This window comes from Mugil cephalus, chromosome 18 (genome assembly GCF_022458985.1).
Source record: "Mugil cephalus isolate CIBA_MC_2020 chromosome 18, CIBA_Mcephalus_1.1, whole genome shotgun sequence".
Classification (NCBI taxonomy): Eukaryota; Metazoa; Chordata; class Actinopteri; order Mugiliformes; family Mugilidae; genus Mugil; species Mugil cephalus.
The window spans coordinates 3,027,991-3,041,128 of NC_061787.1; the positions used below are offsets into that span (position 1 = coordinate 3,027,991).

The 13,138-nt window shown below is 40.4% G+C and overlaps 1 protein-coding gene and 2 long non-coding RNA genes across 3 annotated transcripts in view; all 3 read right to left on the minus strand.

The window, feature by feature from the left end:
• Positions 1–13,138, minus strand: part of LOC124995449 — a 756,577-nt gene that overhangs the window by 97,627 nt on the left and 645,812 nt on the right. The gene's annotated exons all lie outside the window — the stretch shown is intronic.
• Positions 2,924–5,162, minus strand: LOC124995503. The gene is made up of 4 exons (XR_007110721.1): positions 5,047–5,162; positions 3,491–3,773; positions 3,154–3,210; positions 2,924–3,054 (listed from the first exon to the last, which is right to left on the minus strand). It is a non-coding gene; the product is annotated as an uncharacterized LOC124995503 (long non-coding RNA).
• On the minus strand, positions 8,810–11,620 carry LOC124995508. Its single transcript, XR_007110726.1, has 2 exons — positions 11,560–11,620; positions 8,810–10,957 (listed from the first exon to the last, which is right to left on the minus strand). It is a non-coding gene; the product is annotated as an uncharacterized LOC124995508 (long non-coding RNA).

Sequence of the window (13,138 nt, forward strand, 5' to 3'; positions counted from 1 at the left end):
AGGAACTCTTGGATCTCCTGATGAACTGAGAGGTCGTTCATCTCCATCAGACAGTGGAAGATGTTGATGCTTCTGTCAGGAGACTTGTCATCAGTGTCCATCTCCTTCAGCTGGTTGATGGCTCTCTGGATGATTTCTGGACTGTTCTCTGTCTGACCCACTAGACCTCCTAAGAGTCTGTGGTTGGACTCCAGAGAGAGGCCATGAAGGAAGCGAACAAACAGGTCCAGGTGACCAGTTTTACTGAGCAGGGATTTCTTCATGGCTCCATACAGGAAGCCATCCAGAGATTTAGTGTAGTTCTGGTGGTCTTTCCCCAGGAAGTCCTTCAGAACCTTTATCTTCTTGTTGGTGTAACAGTGGAACATGTAGACTGCAGCCAGAAACTCCTGAACGCTCAGATGAACAAAGCAGTAGACTGATTTCTGAAAGATCACTTTCTCTCTTTTCAAGATCTCTGTACAAACTCCTGAGTACACTGAGGCCTCTGTCACATCCAGACCACAGCGCTCCAGGTCTTCTTGGTAGAACATGATGTTTCCTTCCTCCAGATGTTCAAACGCCAGCCTCCCCAGCTTCAGAAGAATTTCCCTGTCAGCCTCCATCAGCTCCTGTGGACTCGTCTCATGTCCCTCATAGTACTTGTTTTTCTTCCTCTTTGTCTGAACCATCACAAAGTGTGAGTACATGTCAGTCAGGGTCTTGGGCAGCTCTCCTCTCTGCTCTGTAGGTAACATGTGCTCCAGAACTGTAGCAGTGATCCAGCAGAAGACTGGGACTGCACACAGGATGTGGAGGCTCCTGGATGTCTTGATGTGGGAGATGATTCTGCTGGACAGCTCTTTATCACTGAACCTCCTCCTGAAGTACTCCTCCTTCTGGGTGTCAGTGAAGCCTCGTACTTCTGTTACCCTGTCAACACATGTAGGAGGGATCTGATTGGCTGCTGCAGGTCTGGAAGTGATCCAGACCAGAGCTGAGGGAAGCAGCTTCCCCTTGATGAGGTTTGTCAGCAGCACGTTGACTGATGCCTTCTGTGTGACATCAGACAAAACCTCACTGTTGTTGAAGTCCAGTGAAAGTCTGCTTTCATCCAGACCGTCAAAGATGAACAAAAGTTTACAGACAGCCAGCTGCTCTGCTGTGACCTTCTGTAATGTTGGATGGAAAAGATGGAGCAGCCTGAGAAGACTGTACTGCTCTTCTTTGATCAAGTTCAGCTCCCTGAACGAAAGCACAATCACCACACTGACATCTTGGTTTTCCAAACCCTCTGCCCAGTCCAGAGTGAACTTCTGTACTGAGAAGGTTTTTCCAACGCCAGCGACGCCGTAGGTCAGAACCAGTCTGATGTGTCTCTGTTGGTCAGGTAAGGCTTTAAAGATGTCGTGGCACCTGATTGGAGTGTCATGGAGGGCCTTCATCTTGGAAGCTGTCTCAAGCTGCTTCACCTCATGTTGGGTATTAACCTCTTCACTCTGTCCCTCTGTGATGTAGAGCTCAGTGTAGATCCTGTTGAGGAGGGTTCCTCTTCCTCTTACATCAGTTCCTTCAGTCACATGTTCACATCTCCTCCTCAGACTGATCTTATGTTCATCTAAAACCTCCTGCAGACCAACATCATCTGGAAAGAAGAAGAAACCAGAGACAGAAAGAAACAGTCATCCCTGTTTGAAGTCACAAAGAACAGAATTTTTACTTACTAAATATTTTGTAAAGAGTTTTTTCTTTTCACAATAACTAATTTTTAGAGGAAACATTAGAAATGCTCTTTATTCTATCAGCCTCTGAGGGGGCGTGTCAGTGTTTGATTGACAGCAGTTCGTCTGCAGCTCTTCATCCAACAGATCACTGTGGTCGTTCCTTCCTCTCTGTGATATTTAAGACTGATCCACTCATAAAATTATGGACATATGTTCATCTCTTGTTTTTCACTGCACTACCAACATTTCCTTTAGTTGTTTCACAATAAAAGCCTCTTAGAGTTTAATCACAACAAGTATAGATTAATTTATATCAACAGAAATGAACAGAGATCAGTTATGAGTAAAATGAGGCTGGTATGTGAAGTGCAGGGAAAGAAAAAACAGAGTGAACAAAACTATAAGGAGAGTGGTGTAGATGTAGAGTCTTACTTGTTCTGGGTCTTTTTCCACACTGGGGACAGGAGGAGTGTCCTGATGAAGCAGACTGGTCCCAGTATGAGGTGATGCACTGTCTGCAGAACCAGTGTCCACAGCTGGTAGAGACTGGATACTTCAGGACGTCCTGACACAAAGCACAGCAGGACAGCTGCTCCTCCACAGAAACATGACTCCTCTTCCTCTCTCTGTCAACACATTTCTTCATCATTAAAATCATTTCCAGATTGTCAACATTCAACATCACTTAGAAGCTCAGACGCTCACAGAGAATAGGAAAAGTTTGAACTGACTTCCTTTGTTTTAAACTCTCCTGTTTTCATCAACACCAATGAACTGCTTTTCACATCTTTCCGTCTTATTAAACACTGAGTGATCTACCTGCTGTTTGCTGTTAATACAAACTCAACACTTCCTGCAGAGACTTCAGTAAATGCTTCCATCAAAGAGAGCTGATTCTGTCCTTCACTGTTGAAGCTTGCGTTAGTTCAGTCTGAACTGAGCTTAGAAGAGTCTAAGAAGTGTTACAGACTGGAAATCTTTACACACTTCAACATTAGGACAACTATATCTGAATATTGATGAGTGGACATTCTGAAATGGAGGTTCTCAGTGTTTTACTACAGAAATACCATCAGTACTTCCTGGTTCTAAAACCCAGACTAGGATCTGACCTACCTGCATTAAAACATCTGCATCATGACTATAAATCTTTCAGCAGAACATTTCTGCTTCATCCTAAAATCATCATCTTCCATCAGGTCAGTTTACAGTAGAAACAGTCTCTTACTTTGTGTCTGAGGGTCCAGGTTCTTCACTGAAGTGTGGAGGATTTCCCTTAGACCTGTCACTCTTCATAGACAGACAGCTGGATACTGTAGACTCTGTGGTGCTGTGTCTGTGGTACTGACCCCTGTAGAAAGAAACGTGTTTCTTCACTCACTGATAAAAGTTTAAGTAGCTCTATTGAAAGTTCCATATACATTTAAGATAAGAATTTAATTTATCCTACAGGTTTATTCCAGGTTCTCTGTCCTCCTCTTTCATCATCTTCTGGCCTTTAATCGGTCTGAGAGAAAAACCAGAAACACTAGTTCAGTTACAGTAGTCCAGGTTCATCAGGTAGATGACGCAATACAACACAACACAACGCAACACAACACAACACAACATAAAATAAAAGTGGATGACTGGTCTATAACACACTGACATAACACAAGAGTCACTCTGAGAACAGGAAGTGAAACACAAACTACGCAGTTTAATGAAAGCAGCAGAACGACGATTAATTAATTAATTAAAATCATCATCTTCCATCAGGTCAGTTTACGGTAGAAACAGTCTCTTACTTTGTGTCTGAGGGTCCAGGATCTGCACTGAAGTGTGGAGGATTTCCTTTAGACCTGTCACTCTTCATAGACAGACAGCTGGATACTGTAGACTCTGCTCTCTGACTGTGATACTGACCTCTGCAGAAACAAATATGTTTTCATTGTCTCCATTGACTGATTAAAGTTTAAGTAGCTCCGTTGGTAGTTCCTTATATATTTAAGATAAGAATTTAATTCGTCCTACAGGTTTATTCCAGGTCCTCTGTCCTTCTCTTCCTCCATCTTCTGGCCTTTAATCAGTCTGACAGATAAATAGATATAAAATAGATATATTGGGCCAGTTACAATACTCTAGGTTCATCAGGTAAATGACACAACACAATGCAACACAACACATCACAACAGAACAACACACAACACAACATAAAACAAAAGTGGATAACTGGTCTATAGTACTTTGACATAATACAAGAGTTTATTACAAATAAAACTCACCCTGCTTCAGTCTTTAGTTTTCCTTCTTCTACTCTGAATCAAACTGAATAAACTGACCGAATAACTTTCACTTTCACTGCTCCTCCCTTCATCACCTGGTCAGGTGAGCTCATCAGGACCAAAAAGTCTTTCAAGAGACAAAACCACAAAACCACCAAGACTCAAACGCACACATTTCTGTCTGTGTGTTTGTTTTATAAACCTGAGTTCCCTCCCTCTCCTCATGAAACTTGATCACCTGCTCAGGTGAGCTCCTCCCCTCTACATTTCCAGGTAGTGAGTTTATCTCTGGACTGGATCAGACTGTGCAGGTAAATTCAGGACATCATTAGAGAACAGTGTTTCACTCTGGCCCTGAGAGGAACCAGACCAATGTGGTCAGCATCAAACATGAAGAGTATCCCAAACTAAAGCAGAGGAGAAACAACACATGCTTCAGAATGATCTGATTCTAAGGGAGGAAGACTTGAATGAAGAACATGTTGTAGAAATCAATTAGAACTGGAGACAGAAAAGAGTGATGCAGAAATGAATCTTTGAAATGATGAGAATAAAGTGGATTCTTTGAGTGGAACAGCAGCGTGTTAGTGTGACTTAGTGAAGACTCATGGAGTGATGATGATGGAACAAACAGTCAAAGCTTTAAGTTGAGTTAAAGGAACAGGATCTGTTAGAGGAGCTTCCTCCTGAACAATAAGACTGACATTAAATGTGACATGGAGACAGGGACGTTTAGCTCCATGACAGACTGGCTGGTTGCTACACACTGACTATGGGAGGATGAGAAAACTGCAGTTCAATCCATCCACTAGTACCCAGCTGTAAATCTTTACACACTTCAACATTAGGACAAATATATCTGAATATTGATGAGTGGACGTTCTGAAATGGAGGTTCTCAGGTGTTTTACTACAGAAATACTATCATTACTTCCTGGTTCTAAAACCCAGACTAGGATCTGACCTACCTGCACTAAAACATCTGCATCATGACTATAAATCTTTCAGCAGAACATTTCTGCTTCATCCTAAAATCATCATCTTCCATCAGGTCAGTTTACAGTAGAAACAGTCTCTTACTTTGTGTCTGAGGGTCCAGGTTCTTCACTGAAGTCTGGAGGTTGAATTATGGACCAGTCACTCTTCATAGACAGACAGCTGGATACTGTAGACTTTCTGACTGTGATACTGACCTCTGTAGAAACAAATATGGTTTATTCTCTTCATTCACTGATAAAAGTTTAAGTAGCTCCACTGGTAGTTCCTTATATATTTAAGATAAGAATTTAATTCATCCTACAGTTTTATCCCACGTAGATAACACAACACAACATAAAATAAAAGTGTATGACAGGTCTATAAGACACTGACATAATACGAGAGTCACTCTGAGAACAGGAAGTGAAACACAAACTATGCAATAAAAGTAGCAGAATCACAACTAGTAATTAATGAATTAATGAATTAATCACATGATGTTTCAATGGTTGAATCAAACTTGAATTTTGACTCGCTTTCTCTCTACAGTCAACAAGAAGAAGAAAAACACAAACATTACAAATAAAACTCACCCTGCTTCAGTTTCCTCCTTCTACGCTGAATCAAACTGAACAAACTGACTGAATACTTTCACTTTCACTGCTCCTCCCACAAAACCACCAGGAAGACTCCAACACAAACACACGTCTGTCTGTGTTTGTTTTGTCAGCCTCAGAGTTCCCTCCCTGTTCTCATGAAACTTGATCTCCTGCTCAGGTGAGCTCCTCCTCTCTACATGTCCAGGCAGTGAGTTTATCTCTGGGCTGGATCAGACTGTGCAGGTAAATTCAGGACATCATGAGAAAACAGTGTTTCACTCTGGCCCTGAGAGGAACCAGACCAATGTGGTCAGCATCAAACATGAAGAGTATCCCAAACTAAACTAGAGGAGAAACAACACATGCTTATGGACAGGTTAAGCTCAATGCAAAATGCTAATCCATCACCCACTCTGCTGTCCACTGTTTGTGTAAGTAAAAGGTCAGAGGTCAATAACTTCATGTAACTAGTAAAGGGCTAGATGAGACTAATTTAACTGCGATGGAGGCTGCATCAATATGAGAAAGACTCATCTGTAGCCACATGGCTTCAATGCTAACAGAGATCAGATAGGCTACCCCCCTGGATCCATTACAGTTCCAGATGACACCATAACCATCGTCCTGAACAAGACCTTCTCCCCATGTGGACACTGGTATGGGAAACAATGTGAGAGTCCTGTTTGTTGACAACAGCTCAGCATTTAACACCAAAGTCCCCTCCAAACAGGTCTCTTAGCTGTATGACCTGGGTCTGGACTCCCAGATCCCTTTGCAGGTGGGTCTACAGCTTCCTGACCCTTCACAGATGTCTATAAACTGGACCTGCGGATGAAAGTTGATGGAGAACCAACCCGTCTGAGAGGTCAATGGAGTCATACTCTCCTGCACCCGGTGGTTATTGCAACAACATACACACTTTGTGCTGCCAATTCGCTTTTTGAGCTCTTTTGACACACTTATTCCCACACATTATTCACAACTTTACTCTGTTGTATGTTTTAGGGCTGTATTTCTGAATTCACTGCACTGGTGAAAATGTGAAAAACCCTTAGTGTTAATGAGATTAAATGGATGCATCCTTAGCTTAGAATGAATAGTGAGACATTTGTTTGAGAACAACCAACCAATTGCATGAGCTGGGCTACCCAGTGTTGCTCTAGCTATTTGTATCCATTCCCTTCCTCCTCCAGCAGGGCCTCCTGTTGAAGGGCATCAAAGCTCCGGGCAGGGGTGTAGGGGCGATCGCCTCAGTGCCTGGGTTAAGGGCCCTTCCTCCAATCCAAGCAAGCGTCCACAGGCAGGTGCTCCGTTTGGGCCAAGTCCCCCCGACCCGAGAAGAGAGTGTGTCCTCCTGTGTGGAGTTCCTCTTGCTGTCTGCCTCCTTTAAAAAGTTTGAGTGATCTATTTGCACACCTGCTGCCAATCTGATGATTGCTGCTGGAGTTTACTGCACTAAAAATGCATGCAAACACACAAACAGGTTAAAAACAAAAACATGCACATTTCCATAAAAAACTGACCCCGTCACAGGGCAGTGTCCCACCTGGAGGACTGGTACCAGGATCCATCCACTCAGCTCAGCAGCTCTGAGGTGGAAAGAGGAGTGACCACCTCACAGGACCTGTCATGGACTCAACACTTGAACACCAGAGTGAAGAAGTCCAGACAGAGTCTCCACCTCCTCAGAGGCTTCAAGCTCCCTCTCGAGGAGCTCAGGAACTTTTACACAAGAGCATCACCACTAGGATGGGAAACTGCACCAGACTTCCTGCCCTTCTTGAGGGACCCCCGTCCCCAAACTGCAGAACATTTCTACAAAACATCACTGGTTAAAGGCCAAGAAGATCCTGGATCCTCTCTCTTCTCTCTGCTGCCATCAGGCTGAAGAAGAGTTTCCATCTACATCCTTCTGTCTGATCAACTCTGAGCTTTTACTGGACTCAAGTATCACTGCACCACTGCACTTATTGTTATTTTAAATACAATGTATGCATTATTGTTGCTACTCACTTTAGATTTACAATTTGACTACTGGCTGCAGGAACAAAAAACACATTTCATTGTGCATTTGACAAATAAAACCTGTTCTCTATCTCTTATCAAACACTCTAGTCTTGCCTCATGAACATTTCCTCATAGTTCTGCCATCAGATTAGTTTGAGCTCATGATCATCTTAGTCCCAGAAGAAAATTTATTTTAGGTCCAAACTTCACAAAAGGTGTAATGAATAAATGAATAAAACGTGTACAGAAAGGTGTTAGATAGTTTGATGACCGCTCATTAAACATATCAAAAACACGTTTTAACCTAGTCGTGCAGTGTATTCAGGTGGTCATCTGACCTCTTTCTTTGGGACCAATGTTGCCGAACCTGGACCTGAGCAACTGCAGTAAGTTTAGTGAAATACTGTGGTGACAGTTTTTTTTTGTTGTTGTTGTTTTTGCACATGTGGACTGGAATAAGGAATAAATGAAGAACTTAGTCCTGTTGGTCTAGTTCATCTCTTCATGTCTGGATCCACTGAACAAATACATAATGTTGAGTAACACATGTATTTATACAGGCTCTTGTAGCTATGTGTCGCCAATAACCAGAGGACAGAGATAGTCTGTATTAATAAACCTCATATTACTTTATATAATTTCTTCTGAGTTACAGGAATATATATCAATATATCAACAATCATAAACTGTCAGTTCCTTGACTGAACTACTGGTAAAATATTATTTTTAGGCAGAATATTAATACAAGTATTCACATTTTACTGTTTAACTTCAATATTCGGACTAATGCTGTGATCCATGCTGTCATGTAACATCAATATTTCAACATAACTTTTAATATAACAGCTCAACACTTTATATCAAACTGAATCCAGCCTGTCATTAACATAGTTACCATAACAACGAGACATAAAAGAGCTTTAAGAGCTAGATTGATTATTTAAAAGTATTGTCACTTCTGTGTCAAGATTTCACTCTATTTAATTAATTAGCTGGCTAATTAGCTACTTAACCACTTCAGCTTCAGGTCGCAGTGTTGTTTGTCACTGGGTGAGAAGCGGGGTTTCAATCTATCACAGGATTTTTATTATGTCTCTGATGAGCTGTTCTTCTGCAGGTGTTGTCTACAATGATTATAATGATGTAGTGCTGTGCTGTAGCGCCCCCTGGGGGATGTTCCTGTAAGCACCACAAATGTATTCTGTTTTATTTAATGCAGGTCAATGATTATCGAGTGCATAGTTACATAATGACACGGCTCCAGTTAATACCTGATTTAATACATATTTCAAACCCATGGATCTTTCTCCCTTAGTACAGAAACAACCGAGCTACCAGACATGTTTTTAGTATTGCTTTTAGACTTCCTTAAAAACAGAAATCAGGTTTTCCCCAGGGTTGCGTCTGGACCACCTGTGGTAGATAAAGATCGTAAATAGTTCAGAACTGCAAGATCTCTCTCTTTGGAATGTAATTTTAACAGGTAAAACTGTTATAGCGTTTTAATATGTCTATATTCTACAAAGCAAGACTTGTCAGCCTAGCCTGAATATAATTTACCTTTCCTTCTTCTTGATATTAGTTAGCGTTGCTTACTATTATTATTTACTTATATGAATTAGGATATTGTGGAAAAGATAATGTCTTTTTATGCCGACATGATGTTTCATTTAAAGTGTTTGATTTCATGTTGTGTGAAGTACAACTGTTAGTCAATACTCTTTTAGGAAAGCAATGATATGTAAATCAACATAAGGCGCGAAAACCTAGTTTCGTAACAAAGGGACACACCCTGCAGAGACGTGGTGATAAACTAGCGCCTGACCAGTCTTAGTCCAGTTTTGTTAAGTTCTTGTTTGTGTCCAGTTCTCAGTTCCTGTTCACTTCTCTTCTCAGTCCGTTTTTGTCTTCATGATACGCCAGTTGCAGTGTTTAAGTTTTATTTTTGAATTATTCTCGCCACATTTAATGCAACTTTTAATTTAACTTTTTCAAAGTACAAGCTGAATTTCATTTTAACTATCAAGACAATCACGCATTAATAATATTTAATTTGAAGATATTTTCAACAGCCCATCATAAGTATTTTTCAATTCCATCATTGACAACCAATTTCCAACACATCATCAGACTCTGCTACACGGCAACTTCACAGTCGTCCACTTTGTCTACACAACGCTGAGGAAAACTCAGCTGTAACCGACGCTGAGGTTCGAATATGCATGACTGTCCATCAATCTGCTCTCAATACCTCCTAATTCATGTGACCAAGTGACTCCAAACCAGTGCATAATAGTTCTCCTATGTAGTACCAACCGCACACACCTTTTTTTACATCAATTGTATGCACACTCTATTTAAGGAAATAATGGCTTTTCCTTAAAAAAAAATCATATAAAATAGAGTGTGCATACAATGGGTGTATCTTATTAATCATATTGTTTATTATTCACTATTCATCATTGTAAATAAATCACATATTTCACTTAAGTCGTTGTCAAAAGGTCTTTGTGAGCTAGAAAAAGACGATCCCTGTACTGAGAGCTGACACCTCAGATATGATGAGATTAATTAATTACTAATTATTAACATTGATCCAATATTAATTGATTTATTCTCACAGTGTATTCTAAACCTGTGGGTGGTGCCCCCTTTTGAGGAATGCAGTTATTACACTTAATTGTTTAATAACTTCTTTCCCCTGCAACTTCAACACAACTGTTTTGGTATGTTAAAAAATTACTGTGACTAAGCAGAAGAATTTGGGTACGATCTGACAACAAAATCAATCATCAATCCATCAGATTGAATAAAATCAATTATCAACTAAACAGAGCACACTTTGGTGGCCGAGTTTTTATTGCTGCCTTTCAATCATCTATAATGTGATCATCAGTAGGACAAATCATTACATGAAGTCTGTTATTCCTTCTTATATAAAGCTTTAAAACACAGACAGAAACTAGTAAGGTTTTAGCTACTGGAATTTGTGCTATTGATTTTATTTTTATCTTAATGAGCACAGATTTTATAATTGATTATTATACTTGTTTGTTTAGTTGATTAATTGTATGTGTTCGGGATGCTCGTGGAAAAGCTGCAAATGAATCATCCTGTTGGGATAGAGTTCTCTGAATCTGAACAGAACACGTCCAACATGAGTCTGTAAAGATGAACTTCTCTTTCAGAAGAGTCATCACATGATGATTGGAGGCTGATTCCATCTGACATGTTTCTCACTAACAGTTGAGAGTTATTATTGCGGTTGAGTTTCTGACTTCAGCAATTATCTGCAGTCAGAGTCTCTGTCCTCACAAGCTGCTGCTGCTTCAACCTCTGGATCATCAGGACGCAGCTCATCCTCTCACACCACACACCCTCCTGTTTATCACCATGACCCTTCACACCTGTAGAGAGGAGGAGAAAGAAGAGAGAAGATGAATGGGGTGTTTCCAGAGACTCCCTTCTTAGAAGGCAAGATTTTACTCATCCAAAAGAAATTTTGGAGATTGATTAGTTTTGCTAAAAGAACCGATTCTTCGGCTCCTCTTTTAAAACAAATTCAAACTGCTAACAATTTTCAGTGTTAACATACATCAAACATGTGTGTTTATGTATAAATATGCACATTTAACTCATGACCTGCCATTTGCTTTCCAGAACGTTTTCGTCAAACATTCACTCGTATCATGCAAGACGTTCAAAGGACTTTTATCTTACATTTTGTCAGACTTCTCTCAATATATCAATATTTAATTTTGACACTGCTGACCGTTGTTGTTTATATTGGGGAGGTATCTTTGTAAGCCTCTCTTGGATTCCAACCTGTCCAGCACAATGTTTTAACTTTATTATTACTAATATGTTTTACATGCAAAATGGGCAAATAAAACTAAAACTAAGAAACTGCTGAGAGTCCTGAACGCTACATTACTGCACCAACATTTTAGTGATGGATTTACTGCTGATTTACTGAAGCAGCATGGACTGACTGGAACCCTCTACTCACCTCAGAGTCTCTAGTTCATAGTCTGGACTCTTCACAAGATCAAGAAGCTGCTTCACATCTGAATCCTTCAGGTTGTTGTCACTCAGGTCCAGATGTTTCAGATGGGAGGGGTTGGACTTCAGAGCTGAGACCAGAGAATCACAGCTGATCTTTGACAACCTGCAGCTCCTCAACCTGAATAAATAATAAAAGATGTTGATTAAATCCTGAATAAGTCAGATGTGTTCAGGTGTTAAATGTGCAGCTCAACATTACTGTGTCCTAACAGCCTTTAAGCTTCATTGGCTTAAACGTTTTCTACAGTTTCTGCTACAAACACTCGTATTGGACTAAACGATATTTGCAGATTCATGGAGGAAAGTTGTGGATGAAAATGAATTAGATTAATTTGGTGATTAAACATATCAGATCTACAACAGTAACATACAGTGAACTGACCTCAGAGTCTCCAGTCTACAGTCTGGACTCTCCAGAAAACCACACAGCTGCTTCACTCCTGAATCCTTCAGGTCTTTGTTACTCAGCTCCAGATGTTTCAGATGGGAGGGGTTGGACTTCAGAGCTGAGACCAGAGAATCACAGCTGATCTCTGACAAACTACAGCTCCACAATCTAAATAAATAATAAAATATGTAGATTCAATCAATAATAATTCAATCAGATGTGTTCAGGGTTTAAATGTGCATCTCAACATTACTTATTCACCAGATAAGTTTATTATGTAAAATAGTTCTGAATCACTGCTTTAACAACTAACAGTGGATATTTTCCTTAGTTTCTGCTACAAACTTGAACTAAAGGACATTTACAGATTCATGGAGGAAAGTTTTGGATGAAGATGAATTAGATTCGGTTGGTGATTAAACATATCAGATCTACAACAGTAACAGACAGTGAACTGACCCCAGAGTCTCCAGTCTACAGTCTGGACTCTCCAGAAAACCACACAGCTGCTTCACTCCTGATTCTTTCAGGTTGTTGTTACTCAGGTCCAGATGTTTCAGATGGGAGGGGTTGGACTTCAGAGCTGAGACCAGAGAATCACAACTGATCTCTGACAACCAGCAGTTCTCCAATCTGAATAAAGAATAAAAGACGTGAGTTTAAGTTTGTTCTTCAAATCACGTGTTCAGTGCTGAAGAAGGTTCAGAATGAACAAGTTTAAAGTTTAAAGTCCTTGTGTTATTGTGGATCTCCATCATGTCTTCTGCAGACAGTAATATGTGACAATGTGAGGTGTGTGGGCTCCTTCCAGCAGCTGTGGTTCAGAGAGAATGGACTGATACATGGATCACAGCAGGTTTCACTCCAAAATGAAATGTTGGTGAATGATGATAAAACAGCAGGAAGCTCAGACACTAAACACACCTCAAACACCTGCATCTGAACACATGATCTCATCTGTGTGTGTTGAGCAGGAATGAAGCATCAACATTATACAGTTATCGAAATGAGTTTGGATTTGTCGTCAGTCTGAGGAACAATAAAGTTCTGAATGAAGATGAATTAGATTCAGTTGGTGATTAAACATATCAGATCTACAACAGTAACAGACTGTGAACTGACCCCAGGACCTCCA